Source organism: Macrotis lagotis, chromosome 6 (genome assembly GCF_037893015.1).
Source record: "Macrotis lagotis isolate mMagLag1 chromosome 6, bilby.v1.9.chrom.fasta, whole genome shotgun sequence".
NCBI classification, from domain to species: domain Eukaryota; kingdom Metazoa; phylum Chordata; class Mammalia; order Peramelemorphia; family Peramelidae; genus Macrotis; species Macrotis lagotis.
The window spans coordinates 662,994-690,793 of record NC_133663.1 but is presented as its reverse complement, the minus strand read 5'-3'; the positions used below and the strand labels follow the sequence as shown (position 1 = coordinate 690,793).

Genomic DNA, 27,800 nt, shown 5'->3' with positions numbered 1-27,800 from the left:
GGTGAAGGCTGGTGGAAGAAGGAAGGGGGTGGGGGGTGTTGTTGACATTGTAACCTCATGGAAGCCAGCATGGCAGGTCCTTCTGGCCTTCCCTGTCTCTAGAAGTCTGTCCAAGCTCATGTTCATCACTTCCATGATGCTCTCTATCCATCTCCTCCTCTGTCATTTCCTTGTCCTTTAGCCTTCAATCTTTCCTGACATCAGTGCCTTTTCCAGTGAATTGTCTTCTCATTATGTGGCCAAAGCATTTAAGCTTCAGCTTCAGCATTCGCCTTGCCAGGGAGTAGCCTGAATTCATTTCTTCAAGCATAGACTGAGTTGATCTCCTCCCTGTCCAAGGGACTCAATAGTCTTTAGCACCACAATTCATAAATATTAGTTCTGCAATGCTCAGATTTCTTTCTGATCCACCTGACACAGCTATACATTGCCAATGGAAAATCCATAGCTTTGACTATATGGCTCTTAGTCAACAAGGTGATGTCTCTGCTTTTTAGTCTGTTGTCCAAATGGGCCATAGCCTTCCTTCTAAGAATCGAGCATCTTTTAATTTTTTTTAGGTTTTTGCAAGGCAAATGGGGTTGAGTGGCTTGCCCAAGGCCACACAGCTAGGTAATTATCAAGTGTCTGAGACTGGATTTGAACCCAGGTACTCCTGACTCTAGGGCCGGTGCTTTATCCACTGTGCCACCTAACCGCCCCGAGCATCTTTTAATTTTAATTGTCACCATCTACAATGATCTTTGAGCTCAAGGATATACAATCTGACACTGCTTCCATTTCTTCACTTTCTATCTGAAGGAAGTGATGGGATGAGATACCAAGATTTTAGTTAAAATCTTAGGTTTCTTAATTCCTCTTAATTTCTTTTTGAAAAAAATAATATTTTGTTTTCCCCAAATTATATGTAAAAACAAATTTTCACTTAACTTTTTAAGTTTTCAGTTCCAAATTCTAACTCCTCTCCCCTTTCTGAAATGATAAGCAATCTGCTATGTTACACATGCATGATCATGTAAAACCTTTCTATATTAGGCTTTTTGTAAGAGAAAACTCAAAAAAGAATGAAAGAGCAATACTATACTTTACTATACTTTGGTCGGTATTCAGGTAGCATCAGTTCTTTCTCTGGAGGCTGGAGAGCATTTTTCATCATGAGTCCTTTGGGATGATCTTGGATCATTATATTGCTGAGAAATAGCTAAGTCATTCACACTTGTTCATTATATTGCTGTTACTGTGTACAATCTTCTCCTGGTTCCATTCACTTCACTGAATCAGCTCTTGGCAGATTTTTCTGAGAGCATCCTGCCTGTCAGTTCTTATAGGATAGTAACTGTATTCCTTTATATTCATGTACTCCCATTTTTTCATCCCTTTCTCAACTGATGGGCGTTCCCCAATTTCCAGTTATTAGTCACCACAAAAAGAGACGCTAGGAATATTTTTGTACATATGGGTTCTTTTCTCCTTGTTATGATTTTTCTGGGATACAAACCTAGAGGTATTTCTGGGTCCAATGATATGTGCTGTTTTATAGCCCTTTGGGCATAGTTACAAATTGTTCTCCTGAAAAGTTGGATCAATTCACAACTCTATCAACAATCTTGCTACTCCCTACAGTTTTTGTCTTCTAGCAGGCTCATTTTATCTTGAAACTTTCCCTTATTATCTTTAAATTTTCTTGAAGAGATCCTATCTGTTCCATGATTTTGTTTTCTTCTAATTCTTTGCATTGCTCATTTAGGAAAGCCTTCTCTCTCCTGGCTCTCCTCTGGAATTCTGCATTCTTTTCCTTTCTTTTCCTTCCTTTGTCTTTCACTTTCTTTCCTCAACTATTTGTGTGGCCTCATCAGACTTTTTTTGCTTTCTTCTTTTTCTTTGCACAATAAGCCAGGTAAGGCAACTGCCAAACAGCCCATGGATTCAGGGCTCCCCTATTTCAAGCCCCAAGTCTCTTTGGATACTGTAGAGGAGGGTGCAAGGGAAAGGCAGAGATGACCCAATGCAGAGGACAAGGCCCTTGTTCTCTCCTCCTGCTCAGACCCTTGTTGAGACTCTCAGAAAAGTCCTGGGAAGAATCGAAGGTAGGCACCTTGACCTTAGTAATAACCCCTTAAATCTGGTTCCCCCTCTGTAAATTTGAAGTTTTGGGTCTAGATTTGTCTTGTCAAAGAAAGTAATGGTGGATTTTAGTCCCCAAAAGGGAAAAGTCCAAGAACCAGACTGGGGGTGGGATGCTCTGGGGAAGCTTCCAGAGTCTCCAACCCAGGCTCCAGAGGGCCTGTGGAGGGGGGATCTGGAAGGGCCACCACTTGGGAATTCTTGCCTCCTTGGGCAGACTGTTGCCTCAGAGGCTGCTGCCTAAAACCCCTCAGCTCTGCCCACTCACACTCTTTCCCTGGAAGGTGGTGGGGCAGACCCTGCTGAGTTGGCATGTGTACCCCACCCTAGTTACACAGCCCTCTTAACAGCCCAAGTTCCTTCTTTGCACCCCACCAGATGCAGCAGAGATGGGGCACACTCCAGGCCGCCTGCTCTTGACCTCCAGAGAGGAAAAAAGTCTGGCTATGTCTGGGTGCGTATTGGACCAAGGCTAACAAACAACAGCCTTGGCATTTGTCTCCCAAAAGGTCTACCCTGAACCTTGAGGGGGTGGGAGGTGGCCCCTGGAGGTCCTTAGGGCAATGGGTGAGGCCTCCAATCTTGCAGCAGAGGGCTCACCCCCATCCTGGCTGTGACTGGGGCTTGGGAAGGCCTTCTGCATCCTCCCCACAGCTGCGGGAGGCACTAGGACAGCTGGAGGCGTGGGCTAATGAGCCTGGAGGATGGGGCTGTGAAGAGAGCTGCCACTAATGCTTCTCGGGTACCCTTGCAAAGCATCAACTGTGACAACGCCGAGGCTGCAGCCAAAGAATGCAAACACAGATGCTCCTGCTCTCTTCGTCTTCCAGCCCCCGCCCTGGGCTGGGAACATGCTGCCAGGTCTGCTGTTAGAGGAGGAGCAGGAGGCCAGTCTGGACCCTGTCCACCCAGGCCTCGGGACCAAACCCAGCAAGGCTCTGCCCCTTCAGGCTTGAATGGAGTGCTCCTAAGTCATTCAGGCCCCCCTCAACCCCCCCACCTGGTCTGCCCAAAGGGCAATGAGAAGTCTCCCTTCATCTGCCCCCAGGCGCATGATTCTCCAAGCCCCTGCCCAAGTTCACCAGAACTTGGACATGGAAGCCCTTCATCAGCTGCCGAGTTTCAAATCTCGGAGACTGATTTCCTCCCCAAGTTGGCTCACCTGCCTCACCTGCCCCACCTACACAGGCTGTGAGGGCCTCTTCAAGAGTGGCCACCTCGGGGGCAGCTAGGTGCTGCAGTGGATAGAGCACCGGCCCTGGAGTCAGGAATACCTGAGTTCACATCTGGCCTCAGACACTTAATGATTACCTAGCTGGGTAGCCTTGGGCAAGTCATTTAACCCCATATGTCTTGCAAAAAAAAAAAAAAAAAGAGTGGCCACCTCCCAGCAGGATACTGGAGTTCTGAAGCTGGCTTCCACCTGGAGAAGAGCTGGGCAGAGACCCTGGGAGAATAGATCTGGGCAGCAGGGCCAGGTTTCATCCCCACCAGGAACTTCCCTGGCAGGCCCAAGCTCTGGGGCCAGTTTGGAGGACCCAGGTGTGAGCACAGTCCTGTCCTGATGTGACCTCTGCTGGTTGGGCCTACTAGGGAGCTCCTGAACCTCACTCTAGAGGGGGCCTTATTCCTGGGGAGCTTCACTCTTGGGGAGCCTCACTCCTGGGGAATCTCACTCCTGGGAACCTCACTCCTGGGAGTCTCTTAGGCTCTAGGAATGGCCTTGCCTGGAAGCTGAGACATGGAGATCCTATGGGTTCCCCAAGTTTCTCCCTCTCCCATAAAGGGAATTAGACAGGACCCTCCCCCCCCACACACACACATCTCCCCTTGGCCACACTGAACCCCAGGCGGCTCAGCAGCTCCTTTCTCCCAGGCTCCTTGGCCAATAATTGTTCCTCACTGAGACTGTGCTTCTGAACCCCTGGAGTGGTGTGAAGTGTGAGAAGCCCAGGAGGGGGGCTAGGGGCAGACTTTGAAGGAATTTAAGGACCAGTCAGAGCCATTAGTCTTTGTCTTTGGGGCCATGGGGAGCCCCTGGAGCTTCCTGAGCAGGGGGTCAACCCCTCAGACCTGTACATTGGCAGAAGGGGGATGGATGGTCTGGAAGGGTGGGCTGCTCTTTTAGACATGGGGGCTCAGCAACCTTGAGGAAAGTCTCCTGGGCAGGGCCTCATGGCAGGGGCACTGGATCAAGGCTTAGGAAGGACCTTAAAGGTCACTGAGACTGAGCCTTCAATTGACAGATGAAAAAAGCAAGGTCAAAAGTGATTCAGAAGGAAGTGGCAGAGCTGGATTAGATCCCAGATCCTTTCCCTGCTGTGCCCTGTCAGTCTGAAAACAGGAGGAATGGAAACAAGATGCCTTTCTGCTTTCCTTTTGTTAGTGGCGTGGACTTCCAGGGGCATAGTGCTGGTGCCACTGTGATTCTTGGGCAGTATAAGGGCAGGACCTGTCATGGCTAACAGCCCTGGGGGTCAGTGCCTGGAGGGGTTGAGCCAATTCCATCTTGAGGATCACCTATGGAAGTGTCCCACCTCCCCACAAACATCCCTGGCATTTTTGCCCCTGCTCCTGAATCCCATTCAGAGGCTTCATTCTGGAACAAGTGCCTTCCAGCTGAGTCCTGTCCTCTCCAAGTATCCTTTGTGGGCCAATAGTCAAGGGCAACTTTTTGGAGCAGGTGCCCCTTCTCCCACCCTGGGAGATGCTCAGGGCCCTCATCAGGGTGGGTACCTTCTGTCCTTGCTTGCCCACTCTCCTAGGTACCCTCACTTTCAGGGCAAGGTTCTGCATGGACAGGCCCATCTTCATGGGGCTCTGTGTGCTAGATGGTTTGTTGGATCACGTAGTAACGAGAGACATTGGATCACGTAGTAATGAGAGGCAATATGTATTCACCAAACACCAAATGAGTGCCTACTGGAAGGGCAGGAGGGGTGGAAACTTGGGTTCATCCTTCCTGTTCCGCACTTGGGCAGAATGTCCTGGATTCTCCTGCACTCCTTGTCTCATTCAGGGACTCTACGAGTTCCACATGAAGTCTTTTCCCCCAACTCTCTTTGGTGAGGAGGGAACCCCAGAAGCTTATGGAGCCCCAGCTCTGCAGCCTCTACCTGCTAGGAAGACCCAAAGTATGTGGCTGGAAGCAAGCTGAGTTGGCTTCCCCAGGACCAACCAGAGAACACGATGGTAACCCCAGGAGCACACCCACCGGCGTTCATCTGTGACAGATGCTTAAGATAGGTCATGAGTTAGGTCCAGGAAGAGGAAGTGAGGGGATAGGGATCATCTAGAAGGTGATAGAGCAGCTGGCAAAGGGAGAACAGAAGGAAGGGCTAGCCCAGAAGAGAGGTCTGGCCAGTCATGTGGTGAGCTGGAGGGTCAAGAGATGGGGCAGGAAATGTGCTCCATCCAGTGGTGAGAGCATGGGGGAGTCATGGACCACAGGCCAGGGAGGCAGCAGATGGTGCCCCTAGCCATGGAAGTGTTTATAGGGAGCTCCTGGCTCTCTGGTGAGGAATGGACAGAAAGTAAGGGAACCACCTCACAAAATGTCCTGGGAATTGTGGCCAGAGGCACTGTCAAGGGCCCTGCCTTTTTCCTCCTATTTTTCATAAATACTGTCTCCTTCAGATCTTCTATTCTCTCCCCTTCCTTTCCATCCCCCTTGCTAAGATGCCCAGATTATGGAATTAAATGATTTTCTAAATTTCATATTTACTGAGTAGTTTTGTATTCCCCATCTTGTCCTAGAGTAACCCAGGGACATGGAGGAGAATCATGCTGGGAGATGGAAGACCTGGGTCCTGGCCCTGGCCATGAATTGTGTGCATGTGGGGTGTGTGTGTGTGTGTGTGTGTGAGAGAGAGAGAGAGAGAGAGAGAGAGAGAGAGAGAGAGAGACAGACAGACAGACAGACAGACAGACAGACAGCAGGCAGAAGACCACAGACTTGACTTTGCTCACCTGTTAGAACAAAGGTCTGAACTGGCTGCTCACCTCTATGAACTGGTGGTGGTGGGGTGAACAATCAGCCCCGAGCCACATTGAAGAGGCTGAGGAACCTGCCTCTGGGAGTGGCCTGAAGGTCCAGACCTTCTCTGGCCAGCTCCAGTCCACTCTCTGAGCAGCAACAGCTGCAGAATTGGGCCACACACAACCTTGGAGCCTGTGCTGCTTCTTTGGTTGACTCAGCCCTAGGGCCAACATTCCAGGTAGAGGTGACAGTTTCCCCTTGGACCAACATCAGCCTGTGGCCTGGGATGATGGGCCTCCAACCTTCACTGCTTCCTTTGGCCTCGGTTCTTTCGTTTCCAAAAGAGAGTCCTAGCAGCTTGTGAGCTTTGAGAAGTTAGGGGGCTGGACACCCAAGGAGTCAAGAATAGGGCTTGTGTTGGGTGGATGATCCACTCTGAGGCCCTGGGGTAGCAAGGAGGGACCTTGGAGCCCAGTGACCCCAGAGAGTGGGCTCCTCCAGCAACAAATGAGGTGAGCCCAAAGGAGACAGATGCTGGACTGTCTGCCCCCCCCCCCCCCCAAGACTAAGATGACCGAGAAGAGCGGTTCCCAAGCATGGGGAGGAAATATGTGTAGTTCTGACCTGGTCATGGCATTACAGGAAGGAAAAGCCAACTGAGTGAATTGGTTAAAAGGAACTCCTCCCCAAAGTAGGGACTCGAGCAGAAAATATTCCAAAAGTCCCTTGGGATCCCAGTAATCTCTCCTAGAAGAGCCTCAAGAATCCTACCTCGGCCGTCCTTGACCCATTGTTTGTCTACAGATCCTCAGAAGGAAAACAAATGCTTTTTAAGCCTGGCCTGCCATCAGGCAAACCAGAAACATTTATTGGCAAAGTCCCATATGTAGTCCTTGATCTCAGTCTCTCTAGGGTGATAATACACATACATAGAGAAGCAAAGAGAAATCACTAAAAGGTCATTTGTAGAGGGGAGTAGCTGCTGAGAGAGTCAGAAAAGGCTTCAGCTGAATAGAAATGACAAGAATCTGATATAGGGATGAGGGGGGAGGAAGAGTCTTAGGTGACTGTGAGATCATAAACCTGGGGGGACCAGAAGGATGCTGAAAGAGGGATGAGTTTGGATGCCATTCTTTGAGTTCTGCTTTGGTCACATGGAGCTTGAGATCCCCCAGAGAAATAGACATGATGAAGTCTGGTGGGTGTCTGACCAGAGCTCAGGAGAAGGACTGGGGCTGGATGTATCAATCTGGGAGCCCATGGAAGCTGATGAAGGGGGAAAGCAAGGAAGAAGAGAAGGCCTGGGAGGGGTCCCTGGGGGATGTCTACAGTTGATGAAGCTGATGAAGCAGAAACAGGTGGTCAGCCAGGCAGGAAGAATAGTCACAGATGCCACAGGAGAAGAAATGAGGGTCACAGAGGTTCCAAGTGGCTACAGCAGCAGGACCAAGAGCCCAGGAGCCCCCTTGAGCAGGTTCATCTGGCCAGACTTCCTGCAGAGTACCCAGGGCTGAGCCCAGAGCAATCTGGAGCCAAGATTGGGAGGGCAGTTTGGCAGCACTGCCTTGGCCCAGGTAGCCCTGAGATTTAGTTCTCCAATAATCTTGTCACATGGTGTTCTATTGAATTTTAAAATCTACTGCCTTTAATTGAGGCACTAAAGCCATATTGTAGGCAGGATAAAAACAGATACTTAGCAGCGACAATATAGTAAAATATTAATAAATACGGTGCTCCTGTTTGCAGCAAAGCTGCCGGCTGCTGCTTGCGAAATGGAGCCTTTTATTTTTACTAGATGGATGTGGCAGTAACTCATCCTCAACCTGCCAGGACAGAGCTGCATACAGCAGACAGAGTTGGGATGCTGCTTGGCCAGATGAAGGTCATTGGGTGGGTGTGCATGATACCTGGCAGGGACAAGCCCCATGGAGCCAGGCTGGAGGCATTTCCTGGGGAGACACTGACCAGATGGGGAGTAGGAGCAGAGACTTCAGTCCATCCCTGGTCCTCATCCGGATGCACTCAGGAGGCTCCTAGCTTTTCTCTGAGGAAAATACCCCAAAGTGGGGACCCTTTGGGAGTCAAGGTCCTGACTGCCATTTCAGCTGCTCTGATGGCACCACCTGGCCCACGGCCCCTCTTCCCACCATTTTCATTTCTTTGGCATATTTTGGCACCTGGATCCTGGGCAAGGCAGAGACTTGGAGACTCCCAAGGATGTCTCCCCTATCCCGCCCAGCAAAAGAGCCTTTCATAAAATCTTCAGGGAGTGCTTCATTTTTATTGGGAGGGAGGAAAAAACATTTTGACATTTTCAAAACAGGCACTCATACCCCTTCATTTTGATCCCTGAGATTTTGACACCAAAGACCACGACTTGGCCATTTCTCTCTGGCTTTACCTGGGTGCAGGGGGAGAGGGTCTGTTTCCTCCAGCCCGAGATGAGGTTGATCAGTCCTCATCGTCTTCCCTGGGGGAGCCTCATCCCTTAGTCAGTGGCCAGAAACTATGCAGAGCTGCATCAGTGATGCAGAGAAAGACCCCAATGATCCTGCCCTCAAGGAGATTGCAATCTCTGCATTTGAGGACCAAGATGGTAGGGCCCATGAAATGCATGGGATGAGTCAAATGGAAAAGACCTGACTAGGAGAAGTTCTAAAAGCCAAATGGAGGCAATTGAGTGAGGGGCGGCATGCTTAGCCCTCTCCAGTGGGACACTTCTTTTGGCAGATGTGCAGTGGATGGACTGGAGGGGGTGGGGAAAGACCAGAGAGGTGTAAGAGCCTCCAGAGGGACACTGGCCAGGCAGGAGTTGCGGAGAGAAAGGGGAAGGCAGCAGTTTTCAGAAAGGGAACTGATGTGAAGGTTGAAATGTGCTTAGTAAACAATGGGATTGGGTTGACTGGATATATGTGGGGTCTGCAAGTGCCAGGGAAGAGGTGGAGAGCCTGGGGGCAAGACAACAGAACCCTTAGGAAGAGGGCAGGAGGATGAACTCATTTGATGAATTTGAGACATCTAGGAGGCATAGATTGAGGGACACCCTTTAGGCAATGATGGGGGCTGACATTCAGGGGACTATTCCTAGGTCTGGGCATCCTGCCTCTGACACTGTGTGTATCTTTGGGTTACTCACTTCTTTAAACTGGGAATAATAACAGATCAAGTTTGGAAAGTTCTTGAAATAAAAGTCAAAAAAATGACCTGCACAGCCTGAGTGATCTGAACCTGAGGGAAAGAAGCAGTCTGGGCAGCCTCCTTTGGACCACAATAGGAGTCAACATGGACCCCACTTCTGGGGAATGCCACTAAAAAGAAGGAAGAGCATGACAGGAGAGGTCTGAGAGCAGAGTCTATCCCTATGAGGGAAGTCTACAGGCATCTCCATGTCAAGCTTCCTTCCTCTCCTCTTTCTCCATCCTCCCACCCTTCTCCTCTCTTCCTTCTCCAACTTTCCCTCCTCCTTCCTCCCTCCTCCTTCCTCTTTCTCTTCTTCCTTCTTCCCCTCCTCCTTCTCTTCATCCTCCTCCTCCCTTCCCACTTCCTTCCCCTTCCTGTCTCCTTCCCCTCCCTTTCCTCTTCATCCTCTCCCTTTTCCTCCTCCCTCCCCTCCTCTTCCTCCCCTCCTTCCTCCTCCTTCTTCCATGCCCTTCTCCTCCTTCCTCTCCTTTTCCATCTTCCCCTCCTCCTCCTCCTCTCCCTCCTCCTCCTGCTCCTCCTCCTCCCTGCCTCAGATTGATCTTCAGATGATTCATGAACCATTTCCCCAAGCAGACTGGAAGCTCCCCAAGGACAGGAACTGCATCTGCTTCCATGTCTCAGACTTTTCTTCATGAGTAAAGGGGGAACCTGAGCAGCTGCATAATTGAAGACATGATGGGCAATCTAGGGCAGGGGGTCTTTCAGCCCTTGCTTGCCCAGGCAGGAGCTGAGGGCCTTTTTTCCCCGATACTTAGCTACACAGAAACTATATGCTGGTATTTCTAGGAGGAGGGGAAAGCAATCAACATTCAGAGGTTTTCATAGGAAATTCTATGTGGGGCACTTGGGGGTTTTGAAAAAACCCCAAGATTGAACCCAGGCCTTGTAGCCTCTGAGTGAGTGACTCTGGTCCACAGGTTCTAGGAATAGTAACAAATGAACTGGAAGTTGAGACCCAGGTCTGAGTGGTTACAAAGGTTCTAGAGAAGAGACTGAAGACCCCTCTCAGCCCTGACCTCACCCACCTCTGCGTCATCTGGGGTGTCCATCCTCTCTATGAGCCTTGGGCACCCCATCTGGAAAATATCCCCCAATCCTAACTGTATAGAAAATAAATGTCAGACACATTCACGAGTTGGGCTTGGAGATGTTTCCATTCCTTTCCACTGATCTTTGGGCTGTTCTTTGCTCTCTCTGAAGTGGCTAATGTCTCCACACACAGAGTGTTCCCTTTAGTAGAATAAAAATGAAGCAAAACGTATTTATTGTATTAGAGGAAATATCCCAGGAACAGGATAATAAAAGTAGAATGTTACTAGGCCTTGGGGAGGTTGAAGGAAGGAAAGGAGAGAGCCACATTTCCCAGATGCCCACCACATGACAGTAGTGTTGCTGTAAGCCCCCCTTAATTGACATTCATTGTGGACTGGAGTAGCTCTAGTTGAATGACCCTGGGTTCAGACTGGGGGGGGGCACCCCAAGACGGGCTCCCTCACAACCAAAAGCTCCACACAATTCTGAATTGATTATCCAACTACAGTGAAACAAAATCGGCTTCTTTTATAGAGAGGTATTAAGGTATCAAGGTGGATGATTTAATCAGCTCTGTGGAGGAATGGTGGCATAGGAGACCTTCTCTTCCTATGAGCTCTCAGACTGAATTCTTTCTGAAGCCATGTGTGTTCTTCATGGGCCATTCCCATCTCTGCTACATGACTGTGTTTTCATGAGTAGGAGTAGAAACTTCAGATCAAAGTCTGATTTACCAATTATTTTTAAAAATGATACTTTCAGTCCAAGTTACAAGTAAATAAAGTAGTATCATGGTGATGACATCAGAATAGTCCTCACATCAAACCCAGAGGAGGAGGATGCACAGCTATGACACAGACCGGTGATGACCTTTAGTTCTCAACAGTCTGGGGGAGGGGAGTGACTGCTGGCTCTAACACCTCCAGGAGGAAGGAGTGAGACAGCTCAGGGAGAATGTGGAAGGAACAAAACAAGGTCCCCCACTCTAGGAGACTTCACTTTAGAGGCTGATTCTCCTGTGCCTGTCTGTGCCTGTCTGAATGTGAAACTGGAGGTAGAAGATGACAGGAATGTCTGCCCCCCCCCCAACTTTGGAACGTGGGCATTGCTGGCCAGATCTAGCCATACCTTGACTACTCCCAGGGATAGTGAATAAGGAGGGGAGACAAGGATGAGTGGGCTTCCCATGTGGCCCAACAGCCCAGCTTTATCCAAGGCAGCAAAATGGCATTCTGACTCAGGCTAGCCTGAAGGGTAGAAGGAAAATCTAGATCCTTGGCTCTGCCTTTTAGGAAGTTAATAAAAAAATAATGAATTCTCAACCATAAGATTATTTCTCATTTTGGTTCACTTCCCAGCCAGAAGAAAGTCGGACAGTTTTGGACTGTGGATCCAAGCCTGGCCCCCTCTGCATACCAATATTAAGTTCCACTTTTACCTAACATGACCACTCCCTCCCCTTCACAAATGAGGCAACAGACAGATCATTGTGAATAATTGATTGAATAGATTTATCTGGACAGCAAAAGAAATTCAAGCTACTTAAACAGAAATGAGACTGCAATAAGCTTTGGATTCAACTTCAGTCATACTTGGGCAGAGAGGAGGGGAAAGTCAGGGGAGACTGAAATGCAGTTTGCCACCTAGTCTTTGGGTAGAATGTCAGAAAATACCAGTAGCTCAGACTCACTCTTTTGTGCCTCTACTTATCTCATTCTGATTGCTTAAGGCTTATGCTCCTTCTGAGACCATCTCCAACTAGGGGATGCCACAGTGCACAGAGCACAAGGTCTGAAGGTACCATGCACAGAGCACGGGGCCTAGAATCAGGAAGACACATCTTCCTGGGTTCAAATTCATCCTCAGACACTTCCTATCTGGGTGATCCTGGGCAAGTCTATCTCTGAGACCATCTCCAACTTCCCCTGCCTAGATCTTGTACCAAATTCGACTATAAGCTCCTTGAAAAAAGAGATTATCTAACTACTACTACTACTACTACTACTACTACTACTACTACTACTACTACTACTACTACTACTAATAATAATAATAATAATAATAATAATAATAATATTAGTTGTCCTTCGATTTTGAAGAGGGCCATGCTGACCAAATTAATGTTGTGGTGACTTGCACAGTTGTGTTCATTATAGTGAGGGCTTCACTATGCAAGGCATCCTTATCACTTGGTTGTCTTATGCCTCTTTTAGAATCCTCCACATAGTGCAGCAGTTGGCACATAGTGGGCACTTAATAAATGCTTGTTGGTCCTTGTTTGAAGGATTTCCCCTCCAAAATGTTCATTTCATCTTTTCTTTTGTTATACTAATATTCCTTTAAAGTCTTCTGCCACAATTTGTTTAGTCATTTCCCAGTGGGGTATACCCCTTTGCTTTCTATTTTGGGCTCTCATAGAAAGAGGATCTATAAATATTTTTGTGCATTGAATCTCCTTTTGTTTTCTAAAAATTTGGGTGGGGAGTAAAGGCCCAGTGGTATAACAGGATTAAAGGGCATGCATTGCTTGGTAAATTTCTGGACATAGTTCAGATCACAGCTCCCCCATAGGGCATCAGTATGTCTATTTCCCCATAGCCCCTCTGTCATTTTCCTCTTTTGTCATCTTTGTCAATCTTTTTAACTTTGTATGTTCAAAAATCTAGGTTATATTTATCCAAATCTAATTTCTATCAGACTAAGGTCCAGTTTTCAAAAGATATTTTCCCCAAATAGTGAATCCTTCCAATATCTTTGAGTTTATCATACATATATGTTACTATGTTTGCTTGTTTCTGTGTGTTGTGCCCCTGATCTGATTAATGTCTCTCTTTTTAAGAACCTATGCCAGGATTTATAGGAGTTAATTTATAGGCTCTCAGACCTTCAGACCCGCACACCAGGTGAAAATGGCAATGTCAGCCCCCTTAAAGTCAATGTGAAACCTCTCTTTCTTGCCCTTGGCTTCCGAGGGAGTGAGGGAAGAGAATGTGGGGGAAATGTGGCTCCACTGATAGGCAGGCCTTCATAAGATGAGGGAGTGATATGGCATCAATCCAGCATCTTATCTGGAGACCCAGCTCTGACTCCATCCTTCCCTGGCCTCAGAACAGTTACACGAGGTTTGGGAAGAAATCGTTCACGACCCAATTCTCCCGGGGGGGCTCATTGCTTACTCTCCATAAAGTTAGACACAAAGATGAAGTTGCCTTCGGTCACTTTTATGCAGTGGCCTTCCAGGGTTTTGCAGGCTTAGAAATGGGGAACAAGAGCAGGGAGGGCACCTGAACCCTCTTCCCTTGTGCCTCTACACCTGAAGGTTTGAATAGAAATGGGCAACTTCCTGGCTTGTAGGCAGTGAGCTCCAGTCGGGCTGGGCATGGGCTGGAGGAGGGCCGGCAGGGTGGTACAGTGGTCTCCTCCCTCTTTTCAGCTCTCAAAACCTAAGACTGGGGGGCAGAAAGGACTTTTAACAGAGGAAAACACCCAGTGGGGAGGAGGGAAGGAGGAAGCAGCAGATCTGGGACTGGTAACTCATTACTAGTACTTGGCTAACCACAGTCTTTCCATTCTAAATCCCTGGGTGTGTCCATTCTACCACAATCCCTCTCTCAAAGAACCAGAGGAAGCCAAAGTCTTGGTTTGTGGCAAGGACAGGAGTGTGTAAATATGTGGTGGCCCTAATCTGTTTAATGTCTCTCTTTATAACAACCTATGCCAGAATTTATAGGAGTTATTCAGGCTCCCTAACCTTCAAACCTGAACACCAGGTGAAAATGGCTCCTTCCAAGTCCTTCTAAGTAAAAGCAAGGCAAATTCGGTTAAAAACAATTGCCAGAAAAAATGAAAACTCTGATCAGCACAATATTAAATCACAATTCTCAAGGACAGAGGAGGAAGTCTGATCCAGTTCTGGAATGAGAGAGTATGGGCTACTGTTTAGAATCACACACACACACACACACACACACACACACACACACACACTTTGGACTTGGCCAATTCAGAGAGTTTTGATTGTTTTCCACTGTTTAATTATGACTTTTTTTTCTTTTTTGCATTGGAAGGAGATGTGGAAGAAGGAAAAGAATATTTAATAACTGGCGGGGCGGAAAAATAATTGCCAGGTGCTCAACCCATCATCCTGATTATCTAGACTGAGGCAAAATCATGCCTTACTTCTGTGTGACCAAGAATTCCCTTCATCTATAGGCCACTTATTCTCTGTTTGCAAACCCCCCCCCAGGCTATGACATCCCCTTCCTTTGCAGGTGAGGAAGATTTGTGCCTCTGAAACTTGCTCTGAACCCAGGACCAAGGCCACTGGCCTCTGACCTCTGTCTTCTTCAGTCCTCTCACTCCTATCTCCTTCAACTCTACTACACCATCCCCTAGGAGGAGCTATCCAACCCTGGACACTTGGTGCACAGGAAAACCTGATAGTGGTTGATAACAGGCTTGCCTTCATCTTAACTGCTTTCTCAGACTCCTAACTTCTGACTCTCTCTGAGACCTGGCTCCTTCTGTGCCACCTGAGGGATCACTCCTGGAACAGGGGTCAGAGAACATTTCTGCTTGAGTCACTAAAGGCCAGTGAGGCCCCTCCCAGTCCTACATTGGCAGGGTTGACCCCACTGCAAGCCAGGGTTGAATCCCTCCCTGTGGCAAGGTCTCTCTGAGATTAAGACCCCACTTGTCTGCTACTGAGAAGTCTGTCTCTTCTTCATGAGCACCATTAAGTCTGAGCTTGTGGATTTTTTTCTGACCTGGATGCTAAAAGCCAGTCATCAGGAGGCTTGTGCTGACCTAACATCAGCCACTTAGCTGGGAAGGTAGTGTTTCCCACCTCGGCCCAAACAAGATGTCCAGATCTCAGAACAGCTGGGTCCTGACTGCTGGACCAGTATGGGCTGCCTAGAATGGACCATCCCAAACCACGCTACTCCTTGGAGGTCAAGAGGGGGCCCAGGCTGACGGATGTGTATTTTCTTCTGGGCCTGGGGAAAGGAGAGGTAACTTGTCTGCAAAAGGAAACCTCAAGAGAGAGAGAGTCGGATGGATAGGAGGAGATAGCCAGTTGGACAAACAGACACAGAGAGACACGCAGATGGTAACCACGAAGAAAGAAGGAGCCCCAGAGAATTGGCATGGGCCTCTGGGCTTTGGGCACAAGCAACGAGCGGCCCAGAGACATCCTGCCCCTGCTTCTGCAGAGCTGGTGGAGCCATGCCCACATCAATCGCCAGCTGCCAGCAGAGGTGTTTATGGGATGCGGGGCTTTCCCATTTCCAGCGACAGCGTTGGCAGCAGTCACCTGTCTTCAGTGACTCAGGGTTTATCACTCTATAGTTTAGGACTCCTGGTGCCATGTTATAAAAATGATATTCCATTAAATGGATGGTGACCCGGTGCGTTTACAAAGCTGGAGAGTAATTCTTTGGAAAGCTTCACTCCATTCCCGGAGAGACCGATTTATTGCTTATGGTCAGCAATTTTGTGGGGAGGCTGAAGAGGCGGCCTGCAGGTTGCAAGGGCGTTCAGTTGTTCTACAGACAGCCACAGACAGGGGCATTAACATACCCACACACTCATACATCCCCACTCCCATGCATACCCACACATTTATCCACACATCCACATACCCACTCACATACCCCTACACACTCATACCCACATACATCCACACACTTAGCTCCTCACTCACACTCACATGCACTCAGATACCCACTTCTACACCCACTCATACTCATGCCCACACACTCACACCCCACACCCACTCACACACCTCTACACTCTCACTCACACATCCACATACCCACTCACACACCACACACACACACATCCACATACCCACTCACACACACTCACACACACACACTCACACACTCACACATCCACATACCCACTCACACACCACACACACACACATCCACACTCACACATCCACATACCCACTCACACACCACACACACACACATCCACATACCCACTCACACACACTCACACACACACACTCACACACCACACACACACACCCACTCACACACCACACACACACACACACATCCACATACCCACACACACACACCCACTCACACACCACACACACACACACACACATCCACACACTCCCCCACCTCTACTCACCACCCCACACTCCTCTCTCCCCTTCAGCCTCTGAGAGCAGGCACTGGTTAAGACCTGCTGCCCCTGCCTCAATTTACAGAGTCCCTTGACAAGTACTGCAGTGGCAAAGGGTTGGCAGGGTCCTCCTTATTCTTTGCTTTATCACTGAGCCAGTTTGGCTGGGCTTCCAGGAGATTTGGTTCACAGCCAGACTCTTAGAGTATTCCATTTTTCCCACTCCTGTGAGGAGGAGATGGTGCGTTTCTTCATTTGGAGAGGTACCATTTTTCTCTCTACCTGCTGAGTTTCTCAGCCCTTTTTAAGGAGCTGGCTAGCCACCAGAGGGTCAGGTGCTGGGCAAGGGATCAAATCTGTCCTGGACCTCCTCCTCAGGTGCTCCTGGGATCTGGAGGTGACTGTTCTGAGGTCCCATGTCCCCGGGCTTCCTTTGCATTGGGGTCCCTGCTCCCTCCCACCCCGCTCCCACCATAAAGCTCACCCTTAGCCCCTGGGAGCACCATGGTCCTTTTAGCCCAACCACGGTAAGTGGGTTTACCCAGATTTACTGGTTCCAGCTGCGAGTGGAGCCCCCAGAGAGAATCAAGGTGTTTTAGTGAAAACCAGAGTCCAAAGAAGGAACCAGCTCCTGAGGAGGTGGCGTGTGTGCATTCAGAGGGTCAGCTGTATGGGCCAAGGCTAAACCAGGAGCAGAGAAATCTGGCAGTTTGTGGATGAGACTTGAGTGGGAGTCCCAGAGTGTTTGCTCCCGTGTGGAATCTGGCTGAGGGTAGGGACAGAAAGTGCCAGGACAAAATGGGGGCTTCCGCTCTCAGAACTGCCACTGCTGCACCCTCAGTTCAATGGAGAAAGCCTTCCAGGGTGGACCTTTGTCTTTCAAGGGCTATGATACTTAACACCCTGATGCCCAACTGCCTCTGTTCTTGGCCATGAAGCTTCTCCATCACCACACATCCTGTTTGAGGGAAATGGGTCATTGTGTGGGTCCCACATGCACAAAGCTTCCACAGGAAGGATTCATGTGGTCAAGGGGTCTGGCCAGCATTGTGGAACTTAATTCTGTCTGAGAGCCATGAAGCCACTGTTCCCACTGTCGACCATGATGAGGATGGTGGACATTTACACAGCACTGACTCTGTGGGCTGCTGCCCCCATTCTACAGATGAGAACACCAAGGCAAAAAGAGGTGAAGTGGCTTGCCTAGAGTCACAAATCTAATACATAGCTGAGGTCAGACTCTGGTCTTCTAGACCCCAAGCCAGGTGCCATCTCTGAAGATACCATCATCTCCATTTTTACACCCAATGCTATTCTATAGGCATAATATTGTATATTAGGTAGGTGTCCTCAGCCTATTCTGGGAGTTTATCAGGAGAGGATTCTTACAGAGACAGAGGACACTAGGGTCATTCACAGACTCTCCTGTTTAAGGGCTAGATAAATGGTGGTCACCTTGGGACAGACTCAACAAACCACAGGGTGGGAGAATTGGCCCCAATCCCACCCCCCCCCAAAATACTCCTTTCTTCTTGTCTCTCCCTTTGTATATCTGAAACCACAAACAAAGCAGTGCTGCCATAACCACTGGAAAAGTCCTGGCCTATTGGTCTATAGCTGCCCTCATCACCCCAGGACCACCCCCACCCAGACCACATGCATTCTTCCCCTCCATATAAATGTCAGCTTCTTGAGGGTAGGGACTGCTCTGCCTCCTGAACTTGGTGCCCTGGCCCACAGCACAAGAACACAGGTGTGATTAGACATTCATTTATTCATGTATCTATCCAGCTTCATCCATCTTGCTGAAATGATTTTCCTGAGATGCAGATTTCTCCTCATATCCAGATATCCCAGGATCCTGAATCCAAGAGCCTTAGAATAGCAGTGCCCCCAACCCACCAGGCCTATTTCCAGCTCAATCTCCACAGCCATTATATCACCATCATCATGATAGGTTATTCACTGAAAAAAGACTTAGCAAGATTCAAAGTACAAACCCTCTGCCCTCCTTAAGACCATTTCTGCTTCAGGAGAGGGGTTTCTCGAATGATGTCTCAGAGACTTGAGCCTGCTAAGGTGCTGCTACATGGTGCAGTGGATAGAACACTGGCCTTGGAGTCAGGAGGACCAGAGTTTGAATCTGGCTTCAGACAACTGCTACTAATTAGCTGTGTGACCCTGGGCCAGTCACTTAACCCGTATTGCCTCTCATCCAGAGCCATCTCCAGTCATCCTGATTCATATCAGGTCACTGGATACAGATGACTCTGAGGAGAAAGGGAGGTTGGGGACTTAGCACAGCCTCCCCTCACTCCAATCCAATTCACATGCTTGTCATGGCATCACCCTCCTGATGTCATGGCCTTCTTCAAAATTGAAGGACAAACATTATGACCAAGGGCTAGGAGGTGGTCCAACCCCACCCTCCCCAGGGAGGCAGGAGTGGTCCAACCCCACCCTCCCCAAGCTACTACAACAACCCCATGGGCTGTAGGAACTGGAACTCTCAGAAAGCCCTGCAGGGTAGCTGGTCTCACTCACTGGATGGCTCCCACAGACTCAGGAATGGGATCTCACCCCACTTCTGACCTTTGAAGTCCCCAGATGCCCAACCCTTCCCATGTCCAATGCCCCTCCACCTCAGTCAAGAGGAGACATAGATGAAACAGAAGCAGCAGTTTGACCACATCACATGCCTTCCATTTTTGGGGAGGAAAGGACAAGTCATTGCAGAGTGGGATGGTCTGTCCACCCAGTCTTATAGCAGTTACTGCCTCCTCCCCTAAATGAAGCCAGAGAGGAGGGAAAACGAGGGAGTCCCGAGACCTCTTGTGTGGGGCTAAGTTTTGGCAGACACCTTCTTTGCTGTGGTGAGTGGATGGGAAATGGTGGAGAATAATTAGACATTCTCCAGTGTCTGCTGGGGGGGGGGGTGCATCAAGCTGAGTGTGCTGGGGATCTCCATATGGGTTGGGGCTGATGGGCAAGGGCATTAAACTGCTAAGCAGAAAGCCCCCAATTGAAGACCTTAGTTCATTGACTGAGTTCATGGCCCTTCTCAGTAACATCACAACAGAAAATTGTGGTGATGGCGAGGCTCCCTGGGGTGCAGTTTGGGCACCAAGGGTGATCAATATGGATGATTCCAGACTTTTCTTTACTCTCTCTCTCTCTCTCTCTCTCTCTCTCTCTCTCTCTCTCTCTCTCACACACACACACACACACACACACACACACACAAACTGATCCTGGGGTAGAAGGAAGGGGATCATCTGTGCTTCCACAAGACTCAAATATCCAACTGAGGCATTTGTCTGGACACTTGGGGATGTCTGGATTCTGGTCACAGTGCTCACAAGGCAATAACTAAATTCCTCACTTTTGTGTCTTTTTTTCCTTTGAATGTGGACAAAGCATCATTTCCTTTCTGGACCTACCAAGTCTGGACGGTCAGTCCTATTGCCCATCTAGATATGTGATGGCGGAGAGGAGACCTCATTTCTCAATCTCAGAGCCCCAGATCCCCAGGGAGAAATTGCCTGAAAAATCAGCAAGACCCCCTTGGCCTCAGGCAGCCTAGAAGACCTGGTGATCTTGCAGCCCTGGGGCGTTGTGATAGCATGAGGACTGGTGGCCAGCTCTCTCCCCTGCATCCCTCAGCACCCTAACACCACTGAAGCCTTTCTCCCTTCACAGATCTGGAGGCTTCTCTGAAGGAATGAGAACAATGAGAAGAATCATGTCTATTGTCATCTGTGCCCCTAAGTTGGCCCCATCTGTGACTGTGAGGAGTGAAGGCCAGACCCATCTTCAGTAGGGAAATATGGGAGCTGCCGGGGTCCACAGGAGGGCTCTCTCATTCTGGCTGAAGATCTGTGGGAGTCAAATTAATTTGTCAAGTGCCTGTGTTACCAGAGCTTCCAGCTCCAGTGCCCCTGAAGAACCATGAAGCTGGCCCATTGAGGCAGCGGTTTTACAAAGCACATAACAGATGGGCAGAATGAAGGGGGACAGCAGCAATAGCTTGCCTTCCTACCTTCTTTGCATCAATCCAGGACCAGGAGTCACCTAGGAAGAGGGAGCTATTTATGGAAGATAAACATCCCTTCTCATCAGAGAGAGACATGTCATCACTTCCTGAGAATTCTCAGGTCAATGAGGGTTTGAGTTTGGGAACAGAGAAGCTGCTTACCTCACAGAGAACTCAGAATAAGAACAGTAAATGGGCTCACCAGAGGGGTCAAAGCTCAAGGCAGTGGGGGAGGCAGAGGGCTGCTATCAGAAGCCTTCTACATCCAGAATCAGAGCCCAGCTGAACCCTGAGATCCCTTCTTACTCTCTGGATCTTTGGTTGGGATGGCTGCCACCTCAGAAATGAACCCTGGGCTACTGGTTCTGTTCAATGAGTCACTGGAAATCAATGATGGTGACGAAGTAGACAGTGTCACCCAGGATGGATGCTACTGAATTGAATGCCCAATTCCTCCACATCACAGCCCCAGACTGTGAGTTTACCTTGAGTTCCTCCTAAGTCTTTTCTGGATTTGCCTCTCTCTTCACCAGCTTGTTTAGAGCTACCCAAGGGGTTTCCTAATTTCTAAGCTCTACCCCATTTCTGGCCCACCAGGCTCCTTTTCATAAGCGGTTAGTCCTCGAATTTTCAGCCAACATTACAAGTGACCCTCCTCCATATCTCCTAATTCCCATTTCTTGGGATGGGCCCATCTTCTGGATCCCAGTCTCACTTTTGCAGCTCAACTCAGGGGAGCTTGGGAGTCCCACTGCCTTTATCCAGATGACAACCTTCAACTTGGCTTGACCCCTGTTCTAAGAGGATGCCTCACAAGGAACATCATGGTTCCTTTGCAGATGGCTAAGCCCCAACCTCTCAAGAATGCCAGTGCCCTGGCACTCATCCTCTCCTCCATGGCTCTGGAGTGATTGGCTGCTCAGGAGAGCTGAGATGAAGAGCTGCTGACACAAGAGGAAGGGTTCTTCTGAGGAGGATGAGGATAAAGGAGAGGGTGTCCAAGGGCAAACCCTGGTCCAGGTTCACCATGGCCTTCTGATGCAGCCCTTGTAGGAGTCAGAAACCATCTGCTTGGCCCTGGGCTGCATACACTCATTATCTCTAGAATTTTGAAAGCAACCAAGAGCCACCAATTCCCAGGCCCCCCAGCTATTTTGGGCAGAGTACACTTAGGGCTCTTTGGAGCAGGGATGGTTTGTCTACCCTGCCTTATCTGCAGCCATCCACTGAGATCTCAAGGGAGGGTGGGAGGGAGAGAGAAGGGAGCAGGATGGGACCTTAGGTCCTCTCTTTCTCTCCAGGCTCCTCCTTCCTCAGATAATGGAGCAATGTATGGCAGGCAGGACATGGCTTCAGAATGGGTTACATATGATATCATCTGGGCTGATCATTATGATTGGCTTGTGAGAGAGTTGGGAAAAGTGACCATGGGCATCCATCCCAATGCCCCTCATCCTTTCCCAAGAGTCTCCTTGACCCTTTTCTTGGCAGATAGATTCTGGCATGGTGACCAGACCCCTGAAGGGAGTCCCCTCCCTCCTGAGCTAGAGCTAAGAGTGAACAATTATTTACATGGTGCTCATGAGGTATGTATGAGGTGCTGTGTGAAGTTCTCCCCAGTGATAGTCTCATTTGGTCCTCACAGCATCCCTGGGAGGGAGGATCTATGATGACCCCCATTCTGCAGATGAGAAACTGAGACAGACAGAGGTTAAGTGACTTGCCTAGGGCTACACAGTAAGTATCTGAGACTCAGGTCTTCCTGACTCCAGGCCAGTGTTCTGTGCAATAAGACACCCCAAAAGCACAGTACTGGACAGCTCTCAATGTGAAAGTCTGGGACCAGGGTCGCAGCCTCTCTTCCAACCTCTTCTAACCAGTTCACCATGGTGCACCATTGGTCATGGGAAGAAGGGTAAGAAAACATGAATACAACAATGCAGTCTATCTCTACCATTGGAAATGCATCGCCTGATGCAAATCAGTGCAGTTCAATTTAACAAACATCTAGTAAAGCCTCCACTAAACATGAAGGGGGACAGCTAGATGGAATGAATAGAATGCTGGGCATGGAGGCAGGAATACCTGGGTTCAAATCTGACCTCAGACACTTCCTAGTTGTGTGACCTTGTGCAAGTGCCTTCATCCCTGTTTACCTTAATCCATTGGAGAAGAAAATGATGCACCACTCCAGCATCTTCGCCAATACCCTCAGACAGTAGTGTTGTGGTATATAGTCCATAGGTTACCAAAGAGCTGGACAAATGTGCCAAGTCCTGTGCTGGGTGCTGGGGATTCAAAGATAAATCCTTGCCCTCAAAGGGCTTATATTCTACTGGGGGCATGTATTACATGTGTATCCATGCCACTGTAAGAGAGCAGCACCTGAAGGAGATCAGAGATGCTCTGAGGCAGAGGGAAGGAGGAAGTGGACGCCAATGGGGTGGTGAGAAAAGAAGATGGGAAATCACGGGCAGGGAAGAGCCAGAAGATCAATGTGAGTGCAAGAGAGGGTGGGTAACAGTGGGGTCTTGCTGGGCACCTGTTGAGTCCCTTTCTGGACTCTCTCAATCTTCCCCAAGTGAACATGGAAGGGACAGCAGACAAGGAAAACAAGGATGACAAGTTCTCCAAGATCCCTAACTACTCTGTTTATTGAACCAAATGCAAGTGCTTAAATATCCTCTCCAATCCCTAAACCACTCCTGTGGCACTTAGTAAAACAATGTTCTGGTGCTCAAGCGCACCAGGTGATGATAGTTTACAATATTCCCACACATAACAGTCCCTAGCAAGTACCCAGGAGTTTCACCACTTGAAAAAGATGTCTCCAACACTGGAATTTCCCATTTTGGAAGTCATTGATTCCATGAGTTAAGTGCATCATCAATGAGGCTGTTGGGAGAGAACAAGAAGTGATACCGTGCAATGAACCCATCTTTACAATAGATCAAAAAGTGTAGAGAAGAGAAGACTCCACTGTGCTCATTTATTACAAAACAAAAGCTAAACCACTAGACTGGACAAAAGGAGTTGTCTCCTCAACCACATAACAAGATCACTTAAGATTCTTTGGAAGATGAACCAACAAAAATATCTCTATTCATAACCCTTTCTCTGAAAATAATCCTCAAGGAAGCACAAAACTGGATGGTAGTTGCTTGACAAAAGTATTTGCTACCGTGATGCAAGAGTGCTAGTAGGGTGGGAAGAATACAGGTTGAAGAGAATTCTCTGGGGGGTGACAAGATTCCTTTAGATGCTCTTCTTGGAAGATGACATTGAATTGATTACATCAAGCCCCATGGTACTCTAGAACCTCCTAGAAGAGGTTTGCGATCATTCAAAGGAGGTTGGCTCAACCACTTACACAGGAAATACCAATTGAATAAAGAACTCTTATTGTTCAAATGTCAACCTGCATCTGAATGCAGATTTTGTCCAACAGTTTGCATAGTTACATCATCCCATACTGGCAGATATGGAACTACCCCAGATGGAAAAGTTGTTTGTCATATACTACCATGAACCTATTTGGAGTTTTCTTGCAGAAGTTTGCTATTTCCTTCTTCAATTCGTTTTATAGATGAGGAAACTGAGGCAAGCAAGGTTAAGAGACTTGGTCCAGTCACACAGCATGTGTATGAGGCCAAATTAGGGCTCAAGGCTACTCTACTTCAGGCCTGATACTCTATCCACTGTGCCACCTGGTGAATAAGATAGAGTCCATGCAAGATGACGAGGAGGCTCAGTTATTATATCATCCACGTTTTAAAAGTGTGACCTGTGAGGACTGGCCCAGGATCTCCCATAGGGCTGTCTCTCTCCTCACTGGTTCTGGGTTCAATCAGGACGCAGAACATCAGAGCCAGTATGGAGTCTCTAGAAGTTGTCCCCATGAGATGGTACTCAGTGGCAGAGAGGTTTGGAGATGAAGGGTACTCCCTTTTCAGAGCTGTAAGGCCACAGTCTCAGATTAACTCTTGGGGGGTGGTTTGTGGGGGACCGAGAAGTGACAGCTAGACAAGTTCCCTCTTGGATTGCATTTTGCTATTTGCTCTTATTGATCCTGAAGAGCCCCATGCAGCCTGCCACCTGCCTCCTGGAGAGGGGCTCAGGGCCTGTCAGTGCTCATGCTCCCCTCAAGCCTCTGAAGGCCCTGAGGCTTCCTGCCTTTCCTCGGAGCTTCTGACCCCAGTCTGTGCCTGGGTCATTAGAGCAGCTTCTGCCAAAAGGACCTTGCTCTCCTCTGGGGCTTGAGGCCACCTCCCCCCATAACCTCCTGAGTAGACCAGACTAAGCAGTGTAGCAAAGACCCTTCTAGGCTCTCCATTGCCTTCAGAATAAAGTGCAGATTAGTCCACATGGTGTTCAAGGCTCCACCACCAACCTCCCCAGACTCTAGACCCTTCCTCACTCTCCCTCTGGCATTCCACACTCATCCCCTCTTTTATACCTTTGTTCAGGTCTCCCTCACTCTGCCCCATGTCTGCCTCCCTTTTCCCATTTGCCTGCCCAGATGTGCAATGGCCATCTCCCAGGAAGCCTTCCCTAGGTATATCCTCTTGGGCTCGCCTGGTCATAGGAAGCTCAAGATCCATCCTTTGTCAGCCACCATCTTGGAATCTCATCATGTGTATGTGGTCTTGTCTTCTTTCGCTCTGAGGGCAAAACCCATTCCCCATTGCCTCCCTCCCTCCATGGCCAAGCCCTGGCCTGAGTGAACTGAAGGTGCTCAGACATGCTCCCTGCAGCCTGCTCCCCTTGCAGGATGGGGTTATCAGGAGCCTGCCCTGCTCAGGGAAGCTGGTAAGGGGGCCCTGGCCCAACATGCCCTGGGGCAGCAGAAATTGGAGAAAACCAGAAGTCAGCTTCTGTAAGAACAGGCACCTCCGGGAGCTCATTCCACAGGATATTCTTCAACTTTATTAAAATCAATAGGAGTTTTTATTACAATATAAATTAAATGAACCACACAGAACAATGTGGTGAAAACTGTCTGGGCACTGGCTAGTGGCCAAGGCTAGGGTTCTCCTGCATCAGGGGCCTCCTTGCCTTTCTCTCCTTTTTTCTGCTGAGCTCAGGGGGAGGGTGGCCAGGGCCTGAGAGAAGGTGGGAGGGGGATGGTAAAATCTTGGTGGGGAGTTGCGTTATATGGTGGGAAGGGGCTCCCTCCTTACTGGAAGCACTGACAAAGCTATCCAGGAGGAGAGGTCTGGTCCTGGCAGGCAGACCTAGAGATCTCAGAGCTGGACTGTAGAGGTCAGCCACAGGCAGAGCAGCCCCTGGCAGGGGAGAGCTGTTGGGCTGCCTGTCCACCCAGAAGGACACTGCTCTTATTTGGGTCTCAACCTAAACTGGGTAGTCAAACAGCAGGGAAGGAGGGAGGGAAGTAGCCATCACAGTGGGGGGAACCATGCTATTAGATCCTCACCAACACCCTGGGAAGAAGCTGTGATCTTGGGCTTACAAGTGAGGAAGCCATGGCTGCTCAACTAGGAAGCTTCTGGGTTTAGATTTGAACTCAGGGCTTCTTGATTCTGGCCCACATTGCCAGCTGCCTCAGAGGTAGAAGGAGCTTTGGAGACCCTGATTCCATCTTCCTCATGTTGTTCAGTTGTTTCAACAAGGTCCAAATCCCCCTCCCCCTTTGAGATATTGTTGGCAGAGATCCTGGAGGGGCTTGTCATTTTACAGATGAGGAAACTGAGGCAGGGAGGTGAAGGTTGAATAGCTATGAAGGACCCTTCCCAACTCCAGTAAAGCATCCTCCAACCTCACTCACTGGGTGCTGCAAATCACCACTGCTGTGGGCTCAGTGTCATCCTCTAGGGCTCGAGTCCTTGCTGACTGGGGCCAACCAAAGGGAGGGGCTGCTGCAGGCCTGGGGCTTGGGAGCTCAGGCCTTTCTCCCTTGAGGACCTGGGATGAATGCAAATAGCCCCTTCCAGTCAGAACTGACTAGCCCTCCCTGTTCCCACACTGGAACAGACCCTTGTCCCAGCCCAAGATGGTCAGGGGTTTGAGTTTGAGGGTGGCTCCTGCCTTTCTATTACACAAGTTCTTAGGGCAGCTCCCCAGCTCTGGCAAACACAAGAGGGGTTTGATGTTTGCTGTGTGAAGTACAACTGAGGGCAGGAGTGAATATTCTAGGTCCTTCTTTGTGGGGGTTGACTCTGGCAGCATCTGTCTACACCAGCCCATCCCCTCCCAGCAAGGATCTGTTGGAGGAGGGTTACAGGGCAAAGAATCCAAGAAGGATGTTCTGGGCCAGAGAAGGTGCATGTTCACAGTGGCTCAGCGGGGAATCAATGTGGGGTCCAACTGACCCTCGGGGAGCATTCTGTGGCGAGCCCCTTGGTAGAGGAGCCTAGATGCCAGACCAACCGTGGCAGAGGTGCTGAGAAAGCACAAGTTTAGCTTCACTTGGAAAGAAGCAGCAGCACCTGCCCCTTCCAGGGATCAGTGGCACACCTTGAAGGTCCACAAAGGGCTTCCCTCACAACTTCCCTCGGAAGAAAGGGGCAAGAAGCAGGGGGCCCCCATGTAGAGGCCCAGAGATGCAGAGCCAGCAAAGGTTAGCAGCAGGATTTGAATCCACGTCATTCCCCAAAGGCCCAAGGCCCTTCTCACCCTTCCATTAAAAGTCACTGAGAGGGGCTAGGTCACAGAAGGGAGATTCCCATTATGGAGGGTCTTTATTAGTATTCACTGCTTGACCCCTTTTCAGGGATGCTGTCAAAGGAGTTTGAGTGATCCAGTGCTTAGCATAGTCCTGGCAAACAGTAGGTGCTTAATGAATGCTTATTGTTAACTGACGGGTCATAGCCTGGACCATCCTGGAGGCCTCTGAGGTCTTGCCCATCCTGAATCTGGGCTGATGCCATGCTAATGAGTCATATGCATTTGAAGTTGTCCCATCACAGTGACAGCTCGGTATTATATTAACAAAGAATGGATGAAGTGAAGAACTCAGGCCTAAAGTCTGTGCTACTATTGGGAACCAAAAAATGGGAAAGGCCAGGACTAGGGCAGCCAGGTTCTCCTCAGTGTGGGGCCTTGGAGACATGGTCAAGGGAAGACCAGGGTCTGGAAGAGGACTGGGCAGATCAATGGTTCTACCCCAGCAGGCATGTATGCACACACACACACACACACACACACACGCACACACACATGCATGCATGCACTCACACTTACACTCGAGGGTAGATTAGGTACAGAAATAAATCATACCCAATACAGAAGTGGAAGGGCAGGCATCTGGGGGGGGGGTGGATTTAGGAAAGC

General features: G+C 49.2%; 1 long non-coding RNA gene across 1 annotated transcript; it reads right to left on the bottom strand.

The window, feature by feature from the left end:
- Nucleotides 1–20,199: 20,199 nt before the first annotated feature.
- Nucleotides 20,200–20,618, bottom strand: LOC141491547 (uncharacterized). Its single transcript, XR_012469632.1, has 2 exons — nucleotides 20,517–20,618; nucleotides 20,200–20,353 (listed from the first exon to the last, which is right to left on the bottom strand). It is a non-coding gene; the product is annotated as an uncharacterized LOC141491547 (long non-coding RNA).
- Between the last annotated feature and the right edge of the window lie 7,182 nt (nucleotides 20,619–27,800).